Source organism: Scyliorhinus torazame, chromosome 18, assembly GCF_047496885.1.
Source record: "Scyliorhinus torazame isolate Kashiwa2021f chromosome 18, sScyTor2.1, whole genome shotgun sequence".
Taxonomy (NCBI): Eukaryota; Metazoa; Chordata; class Chondrichthyes; order Carcharhiniformes; family Scyliorhinidae; genus Scyliorhinus; species Scyliorhinus torazame.
In genome coordinates this window covers 53,369,132-53,382,179 of record NC_092724.1, presented here as the reverse complement: position 1 = coordinate 53,382,179, position 13,048 = coordinate 53,369,132, and the positions used below count along the sequence as shown (strand labels likewise).

At 49.8% G+C, this 13,048-nt stretch overlaps 1 long non-coding RNA gene across 1 annotated transcript in view; it reads left to right on the top strand.

The window, feature by feature from the left end:
- The window catches only part of LOC140394810 (uncharacterized), a 76,244-nt gene that overhangs the window by 47,807 nt on the left and 15,389 nt on the right, over nucleotides 1-13,048 (top strand). The window lies entirely within an intron of this gene.

Sequence of the window (13,048 nt, the reverse complement as noted above, 5' to 3'; positions counted from 1 at the left end):
CTCGCAACCCTCAAGGTGCAACCCCCGTCCTTGTTTGCGAACCTCACCCCGGATTGCAAACCCGTCGCCACTAGGAGCAGACGGTACAGCGCCCAGGACCGGACCTTCATTCGGTCCGAAGTCCAGCGGCTACTAAAGGAGGGCATAATCCAGGCCAGCAATAGTCCCTGGAGAGCGCAGGTGGTAGTCGTGAAGACAGGGGAGAAAAAAAGGATGGTCATTGACTATAGCCAGACCATCAAAAGGTACACACAACTAGACGTGTACCCTCTCCCCCGCATATCCGACATGGTCAACCGGATTGCCCAATATAAAGTCTTCTCCACCGTGGACCTCAAGTCCGCCTACCATCAGCTCCCCATCCGCCCAAGTGACCGCAAGTACACAGCCTTCGAGGCAGACGGGCGATTATACCATTTCCTACGGGTCCCTTTTGGTGTCACAAACGGGTCTCGGTCTTCCAACGGGAGATGGACTGAATGGTTGATCAACATGGGTTGCGGGCCACGTTCCCGTATCTCGACAATGTAACCATCTGCGGCCACGATCAGCAGGACCACGACGCCAACCTCCAAAAATTCCTCCAGACCGCCAAAGCCTTGAACCTCACGTACAACGAGGACAAGTGCGTTTTTAGCACTGATCGGCTAGCCATTCTGGGCTACGTAGTGCGCAATGGGATAATAGGCCCCGACCCCGAACGTATGCGCGCACTCATGGAATTTCCCCTCCCGCACTGCCCAAAAGCCCTGAAACGCTGCTTGGGGTTCTTTTCATACTACGCCCAGTGGGTCCCCCAGTACGCAGACAAGGCCCGCCCCCTAATACAGACCACGACCTTCCCTCTGTCGACAGAGGCTTGCCAGGCCTTCAGCCGCATCAAAGCGGATATCGCAAAGGCCACGATGCGCGCCATCGACGAGTCCCTCCCCTTCCAGGTCGAGAGCGACGCCTCCGACGTAGCTCTAGCGGCCACCCTTAACCAAGCGGGCAGACCCGTGGCCTTTTTCTCCCGGACCCTCCACGCCTCAGAAATCCGCCACTCTTCAGTAGAAAAGGAAGCCCAAGCCATAGTGGAAGCTGTGCGACATTGGAGGCATTACCTGGCCGGCAGGAGATTCACTCTCCTCACGGACCAACGGTCGGTAGCCTTCATGTTCGATAATGCACAGCGGGGCAAAATCAAAAACGACAAGATCCTAAGGTGGAGGATCGAGCTCTCCACCTTCAACTATGAGATTTTGTATCGTCCCGGGAAGCTGAATGAGCTGTCCGATGCCCTATCCCGCGGCACATGTGCCAACGCACAAATTAACCGCCTCCAAACCCTCCATGAGGACCTCTGCCACCCGGGGGTCACTCGGTTTTACCACTTCATCAAGTCCCGCAATCTCCCATACTCTTTAGAGGAGGTCCGTACAGTCACAAGGGACTGCCACATCTGCGCGGAATGCAAGCCGCATTTTTTCAGGCCAGATGGAGCGCACCTGATTAAGGCTTCCCGCCCCTTTGAACGCCTCAGTCTCGATTTCAAAGGGCCCCTCCCCTCCACCGACCGCAACACATACTTCCTTAATGTGGTGGACGAATACTCCCGCTTCCCTTTTGCCATTCCCTGTTCTGACATGACCGCGGCCACAGTCATTAAAGCCCTGAACAACATCTTCACACTGTTCGGTTACCCCGCTTACATCCACAGCGACAGGGGGTCCTCTTTCATGAGTGACGAGCTGCGCCAGTTCCTGCTCAGCAAGGGCATAGCCTCAAGCAGGACGACCAGCTACAACCCCCGGGGGAACGGGCAAGTAGAGAGGGAGAACGGCACGGTCTGGAAGGCCGTCCTACTGGCCCTACGGTCCAGGGACCTCCCAGTTTCACGGTGGCAGGAGGTCCTCCCGGACGCTCTCCACTCCATCCGGTCGTTATTATGTACGAGCACTAATCAAATGCCTCATGAGCGTCTCCTTGTTTTCCCTAGGAGGTCCTCCTCTGGAACGTCGCTGCCGACCTGGCTGGCAGCCCCAGGACCCATCCTGCTCCGAAAGCATGTGCGGGCACATAAGGCGGACCCGTTGGTCGAAAGGGTTCACCTCCTCCACGCGAACCCCCAGTACGCCTACGTACCCCGACGGCCGACAGGACACGGTCTCCCTGCGGGATCTGGCACCCGCCGGCAACACGCACCCCCCCCCCGACACCATCAACCCAACTCCCCCCTTCCTGCCACCACCGCACCCTGCGACCGCCCCCTTCCCAGGAGGATCGGTTCCCCTCCCCTCAGCACCGACCAAGAATAAAGCCCAAGCTGAAACCGTAAGGCTCCTGGTGGCGACAACACCAGTACAAGCACCACCACCCCCGGGGCCGAGGCGATCGACACAGACGACCAGACCACCCGACCGACTCGTGGCGTCGATCTAAAACTAAATATGGACTTTTGACAAGAACATTTTGCTTTTCTTCCCATACCCTCTGTAAATAGTTGCAACAGGACAAAATTGTACAATACTGTATTGCCTTGTGAATTTTTTTTTTCCTCCCAGGACCAGCCCTGTAAACCCTTACCACCATACGAAGCGTCACCCCGCCGGGTTCATTTTTGACAAGGGGTGAATGTGGTAGTATGTATTGGGGGTCATGTGGGACTGGAAGCCCTAATGTCATTGGCTGACAGATCCCGGGTCCTGGTTTGCCGTTGACCTCTAGCTCCGCCCTGAAGGCAGAGTATAAGAAGCCGGAGTCTTCCCCCGCAGGCCAGTTTACTATCGAGCTGCGGGGGAACAGACACGCTTAATAAAGCCTCATCGACTTCACTCTATTCGTCTCACGGAGTCTTTGTGCGCTACAGATGGTAAATCGGGAACCATGCTATCAACTAAAAGGGCTGGAGTTACTGGCATGATTGGAATCTGGGGAGCAGTGACTGGATATAAATTATTATACTCTGGTGGTTCTGGAATTAGTGCAGACAATGCACTCGGTGCAGTCGGAACTTTTACTGACATTTTTTAATCATCGAATTGATCATTTCCTGTCAATTCAAGGCCAGCCATTGAACTACTTAGCCCATCTTTTGTTTGACCCGAGCCTTTCCTGTCTTTACTTGCGCGTTTTAAAAAATTTTTTTTTATTTGCTTACGATTGAAAAGGTTCTAACAGTGTTCTTTTAAAACTTAAAATGTTTGAAAATTCAAATTGAATTACTGCAACTTGCAAGCTTAGCTCTGATCTCAACTCAGAACTAAATTTACGATTTGCTTAACACAAACTTGTATAACATTTACAACTTAATTAATTCTTTATCTTAACAATTTTTCTTTTAACAAGTTTTTCTTACATTCTCAAAAATGTTGGCTGCTATCAATGAGGGAGCAGTTAGCTGCGGTGATGTATACCGGAGCAAAGTCAACTGTCATCTCCAGATTTACACTTTTTAAAATGGTGTCAGTGAGTTTCTTTCAGTTTCTATTAATTCACAAATATAATGAGATAAACATTATTTCAAGTAAGTAAAACTTAAGATTCTGGCAATTTCAATCAATTGCTTTCGAAAATAATAACTTTTATCAAAGAGGTGGAGAAACCCACTGGTTTCCTTTAATTAATTCAAAACGTAACTTTGCTGGAGTTCACTGACTCAAAGGAAAGGTATCCGATTACACTACAGGCTGCTGCTGTTATCTCAAGGCCTGAGTGAGAAGCCCTGTCTGTCGTCTTTAACTTTGGCTGCTGCTGTTAACCCTTTGAGAGACTTCTGCTTCAACCAACATGCAGCATCCAGCTTTATGGATGATCTTTGTCTTGAAATGTATCCAAGCAATTCCCCACAATCTCAACTAGTCCTCCGAACTGCGCCCTTCGCCACCGTAGTCCAAGGGTACAATTTTAGCTTAATCAACTATAGATTTAAAACACTCACATATGGAATTAAATCATCTGTTTTAGATGTCACATCAACCCATAACCTAACCCAAGCCGAATCAGAACTCACACATGGAGTTGAACCATCTTCAGATTTAGATGTCACATCAACCCATAACCTAACCCAAGCCGAATCAGAACTCACACATGGAGTTGAACCATCTTCAGATTTAGATGTCACATCAACCCATAACCTAACCCAAGCCGAATCAGAACTCACACATGGAATTGAACCATCTTCAGATTTAAAAACTTATTTTACTGAACCCTCATCTGCTGAAGTCACATCAGTCGTCAACAACACAATTAACCCAAAACTGAACTATCAATTATGATATCCCATCAGTTTAATTTGCTAATCCCCAGACTGACCTTTGATTTCGTCGAGACGATCTTTCCGTGCCAACCGCGAGTGATCAGACTAATCAGACGATAAGAAGAGGGGAAAAAGCAATGCGCGGTCATTTTCCAGCTATACATTGTGGGCCCCTTCTTCCCACTCTCCCTGTTCATAATCAGTCTAATTCTGATTTCGCGGTTGGTCAGAACCATCTTGAGAAATCCCGGGTTTCAGCATCAAATGACAAAACACAAATTTCTTTACCCGTCAGTCTGGCCTCAATAAAAGTCGAGATGGATTTGCAGGTACAGCATTAGTTATTTTATTTGGCTTGCAAGCTTGATTCATTTCACAGAGGCATAAGACACATCCAGTCTCCTACACCCCGGAAAGCGAATGAACGAAGAGACAAAGGGATCTCTGCAAATCAATTCAAATGGTATCAAGTTTCACATACACGATTCCCATAGGTCATCCTATACCCCTCCTGACCTGGTCATACATTCTGATTGGCTCACTTCCAATCCCTTCCTCTGGCCCCTATTACACAGCATCCTTTTCTCCTCCTTGCTTTGCCATGCGGTCTGAAATCCTTTGTCTGTGAACTCACCAGAATGAGACTGGCCTATCTCTACATTACAGTAACTAATATCTCTAAAGTAACTATTTTATATCACATTCGTCAGTGGGATCTACTAGTCCCACCGCTGTCAATGGGAGTTCTCATTGAATCCACCCCTCACCGTAGGGGTTTGCTGTTGGTTGGAACTGAAGATCCCACTCGCAAGAATGCGCCCCCCCAGCCGTATGTGAGTGAAGGTGGATAACAAATGGAGCTGGATGTGATGCTGATAATTAATTTGTAACGGTATGGCATGTGACAAGGTATTCAGTGTCCTTGGCCACTGGTGTGAGGTGATTTAACTTTCTGTGCTATAACATACAGATCTTTGGGCCTGGACTGCTCGCATTAACTTTGAAAGCTGTCTGCTCCCATTGCCTTGACAGTGTGGGTGCGCTTTTCTCACAATGTTGTGCTGGGAGCATTGTGAGAGAAATTCAAATCGAGCTTCCGCCAGACACAAAACCGCACATGAGTCACCCGAACCCCGGCGCCCGGTGTGATCCGGATCACACCTTCACTGGGCGGGTCCAGACAATCAGATTTAATGGCTCATTTGAATATGTGCGACCCATTTGAGGTCGTAATCTCCCGACTTCCGGGAGTCACTGATTGCACCGGAGACGTCTCACCCGGGCGCCGATTAGCACTGGTCTTCACAAGCGGACAAACCATGGTGTGACGTCACTCCGGGGGTCTCAGAGACCACCAGCTGGTTGAGGACAGGGCATACCAGTACTCCCCCTGGCAACCAGTCACCCTGGCAGTGCCATTCTATGGCATTTGTTGGGAAATAGAGATAGTTTCAAGTAAGTTATATTTGCCTTGTTTGTGTTAGGAATCAGCTACACCGTTAAGTTTAATTTATATTTCTGTATCTGTGTGTTCAGGAAGGGGAACCCAAGTTTTGTTTTACTTTCGAGGGCTGTCTGTGGGTTTGTTTGTACATCAGCATTTTAATGAGGTATTATGCCGCTTCAAGTGGAGAGCTGTGTAGGAGGGTAGTGGTTTAAGGATGTTAAAACAAAGTAGAAAATAAACTGCGCTGTTACCTAGCAACTGATCATGGAAACAGAAAACAGTTTTAGTTCAGTTGGAAGAAGGTGCCAGGAGGAACTGGGTGGAGAGGGAATTGCAAAAAGCAGATTTCCCAGAAACCAGGGAGTGGGACAAAAACAGAAGGCCCAGGATTGCACTTAAGTTATGGAACAAGAACAAGGTCCTGTTCAGTGAAGTTAAAGTAAGGAGCGGAGGAAAAGGTTTAGAATTGAAGAGAGAAAGCTGTGGGGGGTAGCATTTGTCATCATATCCACTCATGTATATAATGAGATGCAGACAGGCAGTGATTGACACACAGGATAACCAATGAACACACACGACACATAACAACCAATCACCAGACAGGACACCACCACTATAAAGCACACAGGGCATTAAGACTCTCTCACTCTCTACAGGGCACACCTACTGAGATAGTAAGAGTGCACAAGCCAGTGAGCACTATCACCATGAGGTAGAGAGTTAGTCTGGTCAAGCCAGTAGGAGGTTATCAGTTAGATTGATAGAGTGTCAACTCACAGCAGACTGTGTACAGCAATCAGCAAGTTCAATAAAACAGTGTTGGACCATCTCCTGTGTCAGAAGCCTGTTTCTAGTTTCACTGCATCCATTTGCAGTCAGCGTTGAACCAACTTACTTAACACACCATGGTACCAGAGTGCTATTAATCCTAACAAACCTACCTCAAGTGCATCTGCAACGACCAGCAAGCAGCCATCCAGCGGCATGGAAAACATCCAGACTCCTTCGCAACTCCGGATCTCCGGCAACCTCGGCGCCAACTGGAAAGTCTTCAAACAAAAGTTCCTCCTGTACATCGAGGCCTCTGACCTCGAGGCAGCACCAAATGCCAGAAAGATTACGCTGTTCCTGACGACTACGGGGGATCACGCCATCCACATCTATAACTCGCTTACGTTTGCCGATGGCGAAGACAAGACAAAGTTCAAGACAGGTCTCCTGAAATTCGACAGCCACTGCGAAATTGAGGTGAATGAGAGCTTTGAACGGTACATCTTCCAACAGAGGCTTCAGGGTAAGGATGAACCTTTTCAGTCCTTCTTGACCCATCTCCGCATCCTAGCACAATCATGTAATTATGACTCGACGGCTGATTCCATGATCCGGGATCAGATCGTTTTTGAGATCCAGTCCGACTACCGGCGGGAGCAGCTCCTCAAAATCAAACAGTTGACCCTCTCCGACGCCATCGAAACGTGCGTTGTCCATGAGCATGCCAGAAATCGATACTCACGCATCAGGGCGACAGAAACTGCAAAACTGGCCTCCCGCGAGGCAGAAAGGGTGCAGGCCATAGCAAAAATGCAAGGCCTGAGCATCAAGGAGAGTGGCCCTTTCGCGCGCTTTTCTCGGGTCGCCAAGCATGCGCGCCACGAAGAGGTGGACGATGAGGCCGAAGACCCGGAGGCACATGCGCGAACGTCGGCCGACCGCACTGCGTATGCACGCTGGCGCACAGAACGTGCTGAAATCAGGGTCATGACGTGTCTGAGTTGTGGCTCCACCCATTTAAAGCGGCAATGTCCAGCCAAAGGCAGGCGATGTCTACAATGTGGAAAGCCTGGCCACTACGCGGCCTCCTGCAGGTCCGCTCCACCGAACAACAGCCAGCGATCCCAGCTGCAGTGCAGATGTGTCCGCTGCACACAAGACATGCAGGATTCTGATCCAGACAGCCCAACGGACCCCGATGCTGACTGCCTCAAGTCTCTATATTGGGTGGGCATCATCACCACATGCGAGTTGGTCTCTACCGTGCCTGCCAACCGCCTTTCGATCCTCAGTGTGGATCCTGACGACGAGTGGTGTGCCGTCATCACGGTCAACCAGTCTCGCATCCGATTTAAATTGGACACTGGCGCGTCTGCGAACCTCATATCACAGTCGGACCTCGACAGCATCCAACACCAACTTAGCATTCTTCCACCAGCCTGCCAGCTCCTTGACTACAATGGTAATGCCATAGCTGCCAGTGGGTCATGTCAGCTAGGTGTCTCTCACAAGGCAATCAAGGCGACGTTGAGATTCGAGATCGTCCGACCTGACACGGCATCCCTGCTCGGTGCTCGCGCATGCAAACTCCTAAATCTGGTACAGTGAGTTCATGCCATGTCCTCGACACCGGCGACGACCTCGCCCAATGCGAATCTCCAGGCTGAGATAGACGACATTCTCACACAATACCACAGTGTGTTTGATGGGATGGGCACGCTCCCATATCGCTACAAGATATTGCTCAAGCCGAATGCCACCCCAGTCATCCATGCACCACGCCGGGTGCCTGCTCCTCTCAAGGATCGTCTGAAAACGCAGCTACAAGAGCTCCAAGACCAGGGCATCATCTCAAAGGTCACGGAACAAACAGACTGGTCAGCTCCATGGTCTGCGTCAAGATACCCTCCGCATTTGCATTAATCCCAAGGACCTGAATTGCAACACCATGCGAGAGCATTACCTGATCCCGAAGCGTGAAGAATTGACCTGTGAGATGGCTCACGCCAAATTCTTTACCAAGCTGGACGCCTCCCGTGGCTTCTGGCAAATTCAGCTGGACGAGTCCAGTCGGGAGCTGTGCATTTTTAACACTCCGTTCGGCAGGTATTGCTACAACCGCATGCCTTTTGGTATCATATCAGCTTCCAAAGTATTTCATCGCATAATGGAGCAAATGGTGGAAAGCATCGAGGGGGTGCGAGTCTATGTGGACGACGTGATCATCTGGTCCATGACGCCCGAGGATCACATTGCTCGCCTCAAACAGGTTTTCCAGAGGATTCATGAAAATGGCCTCCAGCTCAACAGAGCCAAATGCTCGTTTGGGCGGTCCGCTATCAAGTTTTTAGGTGACTACATTTCACTGCAAGGTGTGCAACCTGACGCTGACAAGGTGCTGGCAATCAATGCCATGAAGACACCAGAGGACAAAAAGGTGGTCCTCCGCTTCCTCGGGATAGAAAATTTTCTTGGAAAATTCATTCCTAACATGGCATCCCCACCACGGCCCTCTGGCATCTCGTTAAAAAGTCGACGGTGTTCCGGTGGCTTCCCGCACATCAAGCGGAGTGGTTTGAGCTGAAGGCGAAGCTCACCACAGCCCCAGTACTGGCGTTCTTTGACCCAACCAAGGATACCAAGATATCCATAGACGCAAGCCAGGACGGCATTGTGGTGGTGCTCCTCCAGCGAGACGATCCTCGTCCTGGGCTCCAGTGGCACATGCCTCCAGGGCCATTACTCCGACCGAACAACGGTATGCCCAGATCGAAAAGGAATGCCTGGGTCTCCTGACAGGAATACTTAAGTTTTATGACTACGTATACGGTCTGCCGAAGTTCACGGTGGAAACAGACTACAGGCCTTTAGTACACATAATCCAGAAGGATTTGAATGACATGACACCTCAGCTGCAGCGAATTCTTCTTCGTCTCCGCCGATATGACTTCGAACTCGTCTACACACCGAGCAAGGAGCTGATCATCGCAGATGCCCTATCCCGATCCATCACCATGTTGTGTGAACCGGGCAACTTCATTCGCCACATCGAGGCACAGGTGCAGTTGTGTGCCAGCAACCCCCCAGCCACTGATGAACGAGTTGTCCAGATACGCGAAGAAACTGCCAAAGATCCTCTACTGCAGCGCGTGGTGCAACACCTCGCCCATGGCTGGCAAAAGGTTGAGGACGAGTTAACGGTTGTCGAGGGGATCCTTCTTAAACTAGATAGAATCGTCATTCCCCAAAGCATGCAAGCCATGGTGTTCAGACAGATCCATGAGGGTCACCTTGGGGTCGAAAAATGTCGACGCAGAGCTCAGCAGGCAGTCTACTGGCCTGGCATCAGCCAGGACGTTGCCAACACGGTCCTCAACTGCACAGCATGCCAGAAGTTTCAAGCAGCTCAGCCCAAGGAAACACTGCAACAGCACGAGATTGTGACTTCTCTGTGGTCCAAGGTGGGGATAGACCTCTTTCACGCAAATGGGCGTGATTACGTGCTCTTGGTCGACTACTTCTCCAGCTACCCGGAAGTGGTGAAACTGTCGGACCTCACGTCCAAGTCAGTGATGAAAGCCTGCAAAGAGACGTTTGCCAGGCACGGCATACCACTCACAGTAATGAGTGACAACGGCCCATGTTTCTACAGCCAAGAGTGGTCCGACTTTGCACGATCCTACCACTTCAGTCACATCACATCCAGTCCCCATTACCCGCAATCAAAGGGGAAGGCCGAAAAGGGGTCCATATTGTCAAGCTGTTGCTGTGCAAGGCTGCAGACTCAGCCTCGGACTTCAACCTGGCGCTGTTGGCATGCAGGGCAACCCCTCTGTCGACTGGTTTGTCTCCGGTGCAGCTGCTCATGAACCGCAACCTGAGGACGACTCTTCCAGCCATCCATGTTCCAGACCTTGACCGCCTCACGATGCTGCAGAAAGTGCAGCGATCCAGGGACCAGCAGAAGATCACGTATGATGCTCATGCCAAGGATCTACCTGCGCTGGCTCCAGGCGATGTTGTTCGCGTCCAGTTGTTGTCGTCAGGCAGGCTGCCCCCAGGTCCTTCGTTGTCCAAATGGCTGATGGCTCCATTCTACGGCGCAACAGGAGGGCGCTACGAAACGTTCCCTGCCCACCGCCTGGCCGCACTTCTCTGCATGTCATCATGCCTCCTCCGGACATCTCGCACCACGAGGCCACCGATCTGCAGCGATCCCGCCTCTCCATGAGGCCACCGACATGGCATCAATCCCGCCTGTCCAAGTGCCGGCGCCCCCCCCTCCACCTCTGAGACGATCGACAAGAATTTGTCGCCCACCACAAAGACTGAATCTATAGACGTAAATCTTGTAAATTTTGTTCAGTTTGCTCTTTACCTGCACGATAGATACCTTCCCATGTACATAAGTTCATTCACTCACCACTTGCATATAATCATGCATGTATATATATCGCCACTTTCCAAAATTTACTTCAAAAAGGGGAGAGGTCATAATATCCACTCATGTATATAATGAGGTGCAGACAGGCAGTGATTGACACACAGGATAACCAATGAACACACACGACACATAACAACCAATCACCGGACAGGACACCACCACTATAAAGCACACAGGGCAGTAAGACTCTCCCTCTCTACAGGACACAGCTACTGAGATAGTAAGAGTGCACAAGCCAGTGAGCACTATCACCATGAGGTAGAGAGTTAGTCTGGTCAAGCCAGTAGGATGTTATCAGTTAGATTGATAGAGTGTCAACTCACAGCAGACTATGTACAGCAATCAGGAAGCTCAATAAAACAGTGTTGGACCATCTCCTGTGTCAGATGCCTGTTTCTAGTTTCACTGCATCCAGTTGCAGTCAATGTTGAACCAACTTACTTAACATATCAGAATCAAAGCAAAGTGGGCTTGTGAGAAGCCAGAAGATCAGAGGGGGCAGAGGCTGGTGACTCCTTAGTACGGGGGCCTGTGAAGCAGCGTGGGCTGCTGGTTCAGCTGAGCCTCTGAGAGAGTGCGTGGAAGATGAAACTTGAATGCACATGGCGATCCAGGCAAGAGGAAAATCGGAAGGAGGGATCAAAATCTTGGAAGTGGATCATTGTTGAAGACATCTGAGAGAAAGCATCACCTGGGAGAAAATTCCAAAGTGAGTCGTTGGAGAGTGGAGATAGGAAACCCTAGTTAACAGACAGAACTTCTGGGAGACCAGTTGACTCACAGTGTGACAAGTATCTGGGGAAGTTGATGAGAGATCCATAGCATCTATTTTGGGTTGTATCTGCCACTTGGTTTCAGAGCCGGGTGTGTCCAACCACAGGTTGCCTATTGGTTTACATGGACTGTACTTATTGTGAACATTAGTGTATCATATATCCTTGTAAATATGTATATATCTACAAAGGTATAGTTGGAAGGAAGGAACAGTGCAATATAGTTTCTCCTTTCGTTAGAAGTTCATCAGCAGACTCATGTCACTCTGTTCAACAGCTGCCCTCCGCGCGGCGCACCCCTGCCGGCAGCAGGATTCTCCGGTCCTGCAGTGGGCCAATGGGGTTTCCATTGTGGCCACCCCATGCCATCAGGAAACCCACGGGCATGGGTGCACTGTCGGCGGACAGGTGGATCCCGCTGATGGAGGATTCTGTTTAGGATCTATCAAACCAGGTTCCACCATATGGTCTGACTTGTCCAGTGACGTCCAATCATAACGCATTCCAGAAACTGGGAAAATAATTATTTTGTCCTTGGAACCGCTGGGGATAGGTCCCAAACAGAGAAACAACTTTTGTCAGGTGACTTGTAGCAGCCGTCTTAATATTTTTTGTTCAGCAGAAAAGCACCAGTTTTAAAACAGATAGCATTAAGGATAAAATCCAATGTACATGCCGTGGACATATGGAGGAAATGATATCTGCCTTGTGGAGACATGAATGTGGGGAGTTTAGAAGATTCTTCACCCAACGGGATTTGTCAGAACTCGCACATTACATTCAAAATGCTGAAGATCTTGGTATTGGGCGTGTCAGCTATGATATGACCCGTTCCGGCGCCTTGATGTGTCAATACACGTCTTTATTTTACTGCAGTCACCGTTGCCAAAACCCATTCAGTGGCCTTATATATGGGGGCTATGACCCCTAGCATTGACATGCAGTCCGGCTCTTTGATTACTTTCTGCTTTATCGCTAGGGGGATCCTTCTTGGAGCACAAACTGCTGGTAGTTCCGAGTCACGTAACGCTATTTGGGATATTACACGTAGCTTCCCAATGGTTTTGCAATTGAATAGGTCTTTATATTTCATCATTTCTGAAGCCTAGTATGTAGAGTGTGTGCATCTGGACCAAGGTGGACTAGCCCCAGTGTGATGCTGTCCTGAAGACCCAAAAGTGACTTCCCATTTTGGTCAGTGACATGAAACTGAAAATTGTTCTTTGTGCAGTGGAGGGTGACCACACCTTCTGTGTGGATCATTTGTCCGTCATACGCCATGAGGTCCACCTTAGTGTTGTAATCTGGTGCAGCATATGGGTCAATTTCCCACAACAATTGCCTGGGCAGGACATTACACTTTGCTCCTTTATTGA